Source organism: Silurus meridionalis, chromosome 29 (genome assembly GCF_014805685.1).
Source record: "Silurus meridionalis isolate SWU-2019-XX chromosome 29, ASM1480568v1, whole genome shotgun sequence".
Classification (NCBI taxonomy): Eukaryota; Metazoa; Chordata; class Actinopteri; order Siluriformes; family Siluridae; genus Silurus; species Silurus meridionalis.
In genome coordinates this window covers 10,676,904-10,687,551 of record NC_060912.1, presented here as the reverse complement: position 1 = coordinate 10,687,551, position 10,648 = coordinate 10,676,904, and positions in this window count along the sequence as shown.

The following is a 10,648-nucleotide window of genomic DNA, read 5'->3' as shown; positions in this document are numbered from 1 at the left end:
CTGTTGAGGAACTTCAGTGGCTTCATGGGTGGATTCAAACCATCTACAGGAACTCAGCGAAGAAACAAAATAAACCATGTCCACTGTTAGGGAACTTCACATGGTTTTTGGGTGGATTTAAACCATCTATAGGAACTCTTTAAAGGAACAAAATAAACCACACCCACCGCTGAGGAACTTTACTGTGTTCCTGGGTGGATTCAAACAATCTAATGGAACTCAGCATAGGAACCAAATAAGCCACGCCCACTGCTGAGGATCTTCACTTGGTTCTTGGTGGATTTAAACCATCTAAAGGAAGTAATCTCAGCATTAGTGTTAGGATTTGGATTGGAGCCACTTTGTCCGAACTGTTATTTAAACACCAGCGCTGGTGATAAGGTAAAATGCTTTGTTCTTCTGGATTCTGATTGGCTAAAAAGTGTTTAATCATTTCACACATTCTCATTCTAGTATATTCTGCATTCATTTTCATAGTAACAGCTCGTTCTCGGAACCACTTGGAAGGATGAAGATCGTGTGCACTTGTTGATCTGGTGAAGTTTTTTTGTAAGGAGATTATGGAAGGAGTCTCCAGTGTCAGCGTTCTGTAACAGCCAAGTTCTCCGTCAATGCAGCTATAAAGAGATAAAAAATAAAATGCAAGAAAAACAAACCCCTTTAGAAGAGGTAGCAGTGATGCCGCGATGTCACACAGCCATGTCTTTGATTAGATTCCTCTAACAGCATGACCCTCACGTGAGCATTTCAAAAGACATGGAAGTTCTTTGTTAATACACGACCCGGATTGAATCTGTTCTGGCAATTAAAGTGTGAAAAGAAGAATTAAGCAGAAGCCTCGGAGCCTCTGAGAAATGTGAAGAATGTGGCTTCTCCGTTTACACCTCCAGCGACGCCACATCACCTCCGACATCTCTGAGAACCTCGAAGAAGCTTTTGCTTTTGCTTTCAAGTCAAGTCGCTTTAAAGACATTTCAACCATATACAGTATAGTGCACAGTAAAAGTGCAAGTTCAGCATCTTCTCCCTTCATCCACCACTCTTCCTTCAATCTAAAGAGAGAGAGAGAGAGAGAGAGTGAGAAGAGAAGTGAGTGAGTTTGATATGAGACTTCTCCCTGAGTGATTGAAGGAGGAAGAAGGAAGGTGGGATAGAACATTTGGTATAAAACCCCCCAGAAAAGATTGAGAGAGAATTAATTGAGGAATGGAGCGAAAGGAGGGCTGAAAAAGGGAGAGTGAGAAGAAGAGGAAAAGTGAGTTTGATATGAGACCAAAGAACCTGAGAGAACAAAGGCCGGGTGCCACAGAAAAGAGAAAGAGTGAGAGAGAGAGAGAGAGAGAGAGAGAGAGAGAGAGAGAGTCACAGAAAATGTTCAGATCAGAAAGAAACCAAGAAAAAAGACAGATCAAACCAAGCAAAAGGACAGTGGACAATGGACAGTGAGAGAAAATGAGATGAAGATGGGATAGAGAAAGAGAGGAAAAATGAGGAGAAAAGGAAGGAAAAAAAGACCAAAAAAATAAGTGAGAGAAAAAGAGGTAAAGGGGGAGCAGAACTGGAAAAAAGGGAGTAAGAAAAAGGAGGATGAGAAAAAGAATGAACAATTAGTGAGAGAGAGATAGAGAGAGAGAACGTAAGAAGAGGAGAAGTGTGTGAGATTGATATTAGACTCTCCTGAGTGAGATGAGAACCTGAAATGGTGAGGGCCACAGAGAAAGAGAGAGAGAAAATGAGAGAGATGACCAAATAAGGCAACTTCTGACCTCACTCTCTACACACACACACACACACACACACACACACACACACACACACACAGTGTGTAAGAGGAGAGCAGGGTGTGGCTCTGCTGTTAAACACACAGAGTCCATTCAATTTCACACACAAGCACCACCACCTCCACCAGTGAGTCCAGTAAGCTTCCAAGCACCTACTCAGCATTACTGCTCCTCTGAGACACGTGTGTGTGAACGCATCAGAAATCCTGCCAGTCTGTAACTAAACACACACACAGCTTTTATACAAAAATGCAGGCTATTGGAGAAAGTTCTACCAAAATAATCCACCACAAGATGAATAGTTACTTTTACTGCCGTTCTTCTTCCCAATAACATCACGTCTTACACCGCTTTATTCCTCTTACACCACCGTACTTCATGTCTATTCATCTACAGTTAGTTCCTGTTTACACTTATGCTAAAGCAGCTACAAATAACCAGTCCATTGCTTCTCTTCTCTTTTCCTTTCTCCTGAATTTAATGAAACGTAACAACTTCTTCCCGAGAAACCGGAGCAGGAAAACGGATTTTCAACCATCTCCCATATACTGAATGTTACCAATGTAGCATGTGAATTCGCAGTGGAGAGAGAAGTACCTCAGAAGAAGAGAAGTACAGGGTGCCTAGGTTCTATCTTGGGTTACTGTATGGAGTGTGGAGCTTCTGTTAAGATCTTCAGGTTTCCACCAAAGTCTGGAACATCCTGGTGTTTAGATGATCCAATCCAAGTGGCGTAAATCCAGAAGTTATTCGCTCTAAGGTCGAAATACAAAGCAATGATAAGCAGAGCAGAATTGTGACATCAGATTCCACATTTAGTCCCAATAGCAGGAGATCTTCCATTCCAACTCATATCTTCACGGAGTTTGTGATTGTCATGCTCTATGCTCATATATTGTATATATATATATATACACAGTGTGAATCATGGCGATCTAGCCAATCACAGGCATCTTTGAGTTAATGTATGTGGAAGAGGGTAGATAGCTATAAAGATAGAAACTTTATCTTTGGTTCTCATACACCAGGAGACATATTTTAAAGACTCATCTCCTGGAGATTCATCTTCCCCAACCAACAGTGCTCATTCCTGGGAAGTATTTTAAAAAGTGGTGATTTGGCAACCAAAGATGGATGAAAAATTATAACCAAATAAGCTGTAATCAGTTCTTCTATGGTAATGATCTACAGTGTAAGGTTTGTAGCTCAGAGCGTTTTGAAGGAACTGTCTGGGAGTCTGGGAGTCTGGGATTGGGTTATTAATATGATTCACGTTTGAACTTTGACCGGTTTACAGGTGAACTCATGATCCTGTGCCGATCACTAATAACACGACCAAACCAAGGAATACAAAATTCAGCCAGGAATTCGTTCACTTCACTCATGAGTGTTTCTAAAGGGTCTTTCAGGTAAACCTTTTTTTTTATTATCACCGTAGTTCTTGCTTGAACTTCCCGTGAGCCGGGTTTCAGGACCACGCCAGTAATGTGTTTCCCGTTTCCTCCATCAGTGCACTAATTTTCCCCCCACGCTGAGGGGCCAAGACTTTTTTTTCTCGTTATTGTTGCACAACTTCAGTTTTACCCAGGCTCTTTCGACCCTGCAGCCTTGTCACTAGGGCTGTGTATCTGCATGTGTGTGTGTGTGTGTGTGTGTGTGTGTGTGTGTGTGTGTGTGTGTGTGTGTGTGTGTGTGTCCTTAAATGGCATGAAATTTTACCCAACGTTCTGAACAGAGCCTCCAAACAATCAGGAAAGAGAATGGAAAAGCCTGTTTTTTCCTTTATTTCTTTCTCATTTCAACCCCAAAATTACACACCCTCCCTTTGTCTTTCTCGCTCTCTCTTTTTCTGTCTATCCTTCCTCTCGTTCCTTGTAATCATCTACAGGAACGAGCTCTGATAAACACGCTGACTCACAACAATCCGGAAAACGTCCAATGTTGTAATGTTCACTTCGAAATCCAGAACCGCTCGAACCCCCACACACTGTGTGTTTTAGATTATGTATGTGTGTGTGTGTGTGTGTGTGTGTGTGTGTGTGTGCGAAACATACTGTATTTACTAGAAACACATGGATATACACAGAGTCCTCTTTATAGGTGCATTCAATTCAATACATAGTCAAACACAATATCCACAATATTTCCTCTTTACACCACATTTTGTCCACCAGTGAAGATATTTTACAGGTCAAAAGTATTAGGACACCAACTGTATGTGGTTCTTCCCCAAACTGTTGCATATTCCCTTCACTTGACTTCACTAGGAGACCCAAAACCTGCTCCGGCATGACAATGCTCCTGTGCACAAAGCCAGCTCCATGAAGATCTGCTTTACATGGTTTGGAAGTGTGTGGAAGATCTCCTGCGATAGAGCTCCAACCCTATTGAACACTCTCGTGGCTGAATGAGATCTCACACAAATCTCCACCAAATCCAGTGGAACATCTTCCCAGAACATATAGGGGGCCAACAAATGGTTGGATTTCTGTCATATTTGAAGGACTCCATCTCACAACCTCCTAGGACTATACTTCTCCACGCCACATAAGGTTCCCCCTAACAGATTTCACTTCCTGTTTCTGGAGTACAAAACATACTTTTTTTAATATACATGTCGCAAAGTCTTGCCAACATCAGAGTATGAATATTGCTCGGTCCTCTTTTTTTTTCTCCTTCAATCTTTTAACCCACTCAGTGCTGTTTGTCTTTTCTCTTCCACATCTGTATCGTTTCATGGAGTTTTTTTTCATCACCACCTCTGGATTGCCCCAAATCTAATCTGGTTTTCCGTGAAGCTGATTTGTGACAGTGAATATAGATAAAATGTTTACTTCAGACATCTAATAGATGACACACGGACACACACACACACACACACACACACACACACACACACACAGTGTAATCTGATGGCATGTGGAGTATGCACTAAAGATAGCACATCTTAAATAAACTAAAAAGCTAATAGTTTGCAGGGTCTTGTTTGTGTGTGTGTGTGTGTGTGTGTGTGTGTGTGTGTGTGTGTGTGTGTGTGTGTGTGAGAGAGAGAGAGAGAGAGAGAGAGAGAGAGAGAGAGTGAGTGAGTGAGCGAGCAGAGGAATTCAGCAGCCTGAATTCTCTCTCACTATATATCTCTCTCTCGCTCTTCCACTCGCTGTGTTTGTTTGCCCTTATATGGTAACAGAGTGGTGAAGAGAGAGAGAGAGTGAAAGAGAGAGAGAGTGGAAGAGAGAGAGAGAGAGAGAGAGAGAGAGAGAGAGAGGAGGTGTGGTTAATTGTTTCAGGGCGGATAAGGTGTAGAGTTACGCCGACTCACTCATTCAAACTTTCCCTCCCTTCCTTTCTTCCTTCACCCTGTTTCTCCGCTCTTCTTTAGGAAACCTATTTCATTGTAGGACAGAGTGCGGTCATGTGACAGGTAGATGTGTGTGAGACAGGATGATGGGGCTGAGAGAGAGAGAGAGAGAGAGAGAGAGAGAGAAATAGAGAACGATGTGCAGGGACAGACAGAGAAAGCGTGAGATGCAGAAAAAGGAACAGGACAGAGAAAAAGACTGATAATCAGAGAGAGACTGAGAGGAAAACAAAGAGACAGAAGTAAACACAGAGACAGACAGAGACAAAGAGAGAGACAAACAGACAGGGAGACATAAAGAGAAAGAATGATTATACAGACAGACAAACTGATAGATAGAGGTAAACAAAGAGACAGACAGACAAAAGGAATACAGACAGACAGACAGAGACAGAATAACAGAAAGACAGACATTTCCAGAATATATACAGACAGAGAGAGAGACAAAGAGACAGACAAATATACAGAGACAGAAAAACAAGACAGACAGACAGACAGACAGACAGACAGACCGAGACCACGAGACAGACAGACACACAAAGACATAGACAGGATGATATACAGACAGACAGACAAACAGACAGACACACAAAGACATAGACAGGATGATATACAGACAGACAGACAGACAGACAGACAGACAGACAGACAGACAGACAGACAGACAGAGTCAGAGTTTAAGTGTGTATGATATTAAACAGGTATCTTTAATGGAATGTCTCTTATCTCTGCCTGTAGATCATTCAGATAAAAGACTCCTCTTCCTTTACTCTGTCCACACACACACACACACACACACACACACACACACACACACACACACACACACACACACGTTGTTGGTAATCTGTTGGACTGTGCACAAAATAATTCAGTTTTTTTTCTATAAATTCTCATTTCTGGCTTCTGCAAACTGACCTGCTGTAGAAACCATCCGAATTTGAACAAACGAGACCTCAGGAATGAAGATATGAATTGGGACCTTGTTGTGCAGCATGAGCAGATTATCAGCTTGTGTTAGCTGACAGATTTAAGGTGTGCTTCATTTTGTCAAATGGGTGTGCAAACTATTGAACTGGAATTCTTAACATTAAACAAACAAAACAAAAAACGTTCTATTATCGTGCGGTCAAAGAGCAGACACTGGATTTACAGCCGAGATTAGCTGAGGACATTCTGCACATGTCTGTAGTGTGTGTGTGTGTGAGAGAGAGAGAGAGAGAGAGAGAGAGAGAGAGAGAGAGAGACTCAGTCAGGCCTCAGGGGGAAACACCACAGCCTCTCATACAGGAGGCTAATAAGCACTTGTAGCTGATGGGAAAAGCATGATGTCACCTGTGGTCATATAACATACTGAGCACAATAGAGAGAGAGAGGAGGGGGAAAGAGAGAGAGAGAGAGAGAGAGAGAGAGAGCATCTTAGCAAACACTCTGAACCTCAGTGCTGTATCACATGAACAGAATGAAGATCCGTGAGACTACAGTGAAGAGTTACACTCAGGAAGGTGGATTTGGACTGTGATTCATATAAACAATCTACTACAATGACTTTGGGTTTATACGTGTCCATCGGTGAAGAAACCAAAAACCTCAACAATGATGGAACTGGACATTTGGAGTCGCCCAGATCAGGACAAGGTTCCCATTTGAGTCTGGTTTCTTCAAAAGTTTCTTCAACCCATCTCAGGAGGGTTTTTTCTTACCAGCACTGTCCCTACTGGGTAAAATTTATATTCACAGTCTATTGATATCTGTAAAGCCGCTTTGGGACAATGTCTATTGTTATAAGTGTTATGCAAAGACCAGTGAGCCGAACTGAATGAATTGAACTGAATATTAAATCACCTATGACTAATCGTTCCCTCTCTTTTTTCATTATCTTACATTTCATCTGACAAAAAAACTCCCGAATTTTCATAATACCAAGAAACCACATGAAGCATAAACACCTCTTCCCTGAAGATGCCAGAAACCTCACAGCTACAGCTTTGACCTCTGATTTTTACAAATCACTGACACTGGAGACTCCTTCCATTACCTTCTATTTCCAGGAACCAAATTAACGATCTTTAATCCATTTATCGGAGAAACCACTAGTTCAGTTCAGAGGTGAAATGATGCTCTAAAGGAAGTAAACATCCTCTTTTTATTCATTCAAGCAAAACGAGTCTATTTGCCAGTCAAATTTTGTTAGCGTTCATCCTGACAAAAACGCTACTGGTCTCATCTTTGCGACTTGTTTTCTTCTGAATCGGTAAATAAAGAAAAAATCCTTGTCTCAACAACTTAACAAGAACATAATCCCGAATCTATGGAATGATACAAAAATATGGATTACTAGGAACATTTTCCTACAAATTCCTTTTGAAGCAAAGATGAAAATCTCTCAGCTCAGTAAGAAACGCACTTTTACCCATCAAGCACAGATTTTAAAAGTAAGGGGCGGGGCTAAACCAGGAAGAATACGGATTGCAAAAAACATCTAACATTGTGTGTAATTCTACACAATAAAACAATGTGTACTTAATGTACTATTTATACATGTTGCATACATTAAGATCGACTTCATCGTCAGTTAGCGTACAGGGGAAAGGGTGCAGTTATTAAGTCCTGACTCGAGGATGCACTGCTGAGGGAAAGTATGAAGGAAAGAATGTGAGTGAAGACAGATATGGGGCTTAGTCCATGTGAATAAATGGAGTAGTGAAAGATTTAGGGCATTAACTATCTGGGCAGAGAGAAGCAGAACGAGCGATGAGAGATGAATAGAGGTACATGAAGTTGTGCTGAATAAATATATGAGGCAAAGCGGTGTAAGGTGATGTCATCATTCCCGTAATTGAGGTGCAAGTCTTGTGTATTAATCACCTAGCACACCTGTACATGATGACATGCTTCTTGTGAAATGATTAGCAAAGCTCGGAACACTGCGGCGTTACAGCGGCTTTAGCGTTAAAAGTTCTGATCTTAAATTAGCAACAGGGTTTGGGTTTTTTCAGCATTGAATTAGCAACTAAATAAAAATGCTTATCAAACCTACATGCTAGTTACCAGAGTGAAAAATCCGGCAAATCCGCTGACTGTTGCGATAAATGCTAGCTGTCAGGTTTGCTAGCTAGGGTCTGGTTTTGTTTTATGATGGTGGTGCTCTTAATTCCTTGGGATAAACAATAGAAAACCATTTATTTTCTAAAATTTTAGAGAAAAAAAATCCTTTTATTTTTTTGTTGGTGCCATTGTCTCTCAAATTAGCAACAAAGTTTGGGTTTTCTTTAGCATACAGTTAGCAACTAAACAAAATGCTTAACTAGCCTAAATGCTAGTTCCTGAAGTAAACTTATTCAGGCCCAACAAAGTGAATGACTGTTGTGTTAGTTAGCTATGGTTTTTGTTTCAATTGTTGATTGTGGTGCTTTTTTATTTCTTGAAACACACACAAGAACACTATTTTTAAGTTATTTTTCTAATATTTTTAAGAAACAAATCAGATTTCTTTCATTTCTTTACCAGGTTTTGCTCTTAAATTAGCATTGAGTTAGCAACTAAACAAAATGCTTAACTACACTTCATGCTAACTCCCAGAGTGAACAAATTCAGGCCTGACAAATCCGCTATTGACTATTGTGTTAGCTCGCTAAAGCTTTGTTTTACAATTTTGATGCTATTCATTCTTTGGAAAAACTAGCCTCCATGTTGGTGTCATTTTTAAATAGCAGGCTATGATTTTGGCATCAGAGCCGGCTAAAATCGCAATATCCCCGAAAAACTGACTGCGTACTTTTCATTTTCTGAATATTCCGAACTTCCTGTCACATAAGTTGTGGGATATTCGGTATATTTTTCCAGCGTGAACACTGCTGACTGTGACTTTAATGTTGTGATAAATGCTAGCACTAGCTAAGGTTTTGATGATTGTGGTGCTCTTGCAACTCTTTCAATATTTTGAAATAGAATAGAAAACACAATTGTTTATTGTTTTAGACTTCTGCTCCTAAATTAGCAACAGCTTGCTGCATCGAGTTTCTGCAGTTCTGGGATTTTATGCAGTTCAGCATTGAAAGGTCTCGATCCAGCTCATATTCTGGTCTGAATCTTTAAAAAAATCAAAGTATAGCTGAGAGGAGAAAAGTCCCAGGTGTTGAGTCTGGCATCAAGAGGTGAGGATAAGATGTTAACACATACAACACACACACCGAGTGACTCAGAGAAGTGTTTGAGACAGATGTGATGAGTACAGGGGTAATTCAAGGTGAGCATGGCTCAGGATAAGACTGAGAAACACTAAAACCCTGTTTTGCATTTGGCCCTAAAGCATGGTGGTGGTAGATTTGGGTGAGAAATGAAGAGTCACTGATATGGAAAAGCATAGCTGAGGTTATAAATCAACCAGATGTCATCTGCAGGTGTGTGTGTCTGTGTGTATGTGTGTGTGTGGGCCTATTGAAGATTACACAAAGCTGACAGCGATTATACATCCAGACAAGAGTGAACATGTGATAAAAACAGCCAAGATTCTCAAGAACGGTGAGATCATTAGTTGTGAAGAAAAAAGAAAGACAGGTGCACTCAGCACCACACACACACACAAATACAGGCCTGTAATATCTAATATAACATGGTTGATAAGTCAGATTCCAAAAATCTCTGCAAAACTGAAGAATGAGGGTCAGATCAGATAAGAGAGACGATCACATGACAGGTTCGGAGATAAGCAGAAAGCACAGGCCGGTTGGGGGAAATTTTTCTACTTCACATGCCAAAACAAGAAGAATCCTTTAAGAAACTATTCTGAGGAACAATAAAGATGTCGGACGCCATTTTCATGCCCGTCGTGACTGACAGAGGACATGCTAAAAATGCTAACAACTGAGATATTGAACAATTAAACTCAAAAACTCTGAGGTAATCGCATAATGAACGAAAACAAGACGTACCATTTGCACAGAGAATTAAAAGTGAACACACTGAAGTGAGAGCAAAATCTAACACACAATCTCAGAAAGAAAACGAAAATCCTAACACTTGGCTAATGACTGGAACGAAATTAAACAGACCAAGATGCTAGCGTGCTTCGCTAATGACAGATGCAGGATAATAAGCTGAATATAGGGGTTAGCCTGCTTATATAACAACAAGCAGCGTGCTACGGACATGGTGTCATTATGTCGTTAAGTGCAAACCTCAAGACCTTCACGCTTCGTTCGAGAGATTCGATGCCGCCTGGGTGAAGTGTGAATTCAGAACTCGGCAGAATTTGTTCACACTTTTATTAAGAAACAGGAAAATAATTATTGCTAAAGTACCTGAAGGAATGGAGATACCAAAACACTTTCTTGGATTAACACTTAATAACTGTTTGACACACCACACACCACAGAACCTGCCCTGACTGGCTAAACCATGTCAGCTCACACTTCTAGTGTTTACGCTCAAGATGATTATTACACACAATAACACAGGACGTAACTGTGCTTGTGCCTGAGCTCGCTAGTTATACACTCGGGTTTCA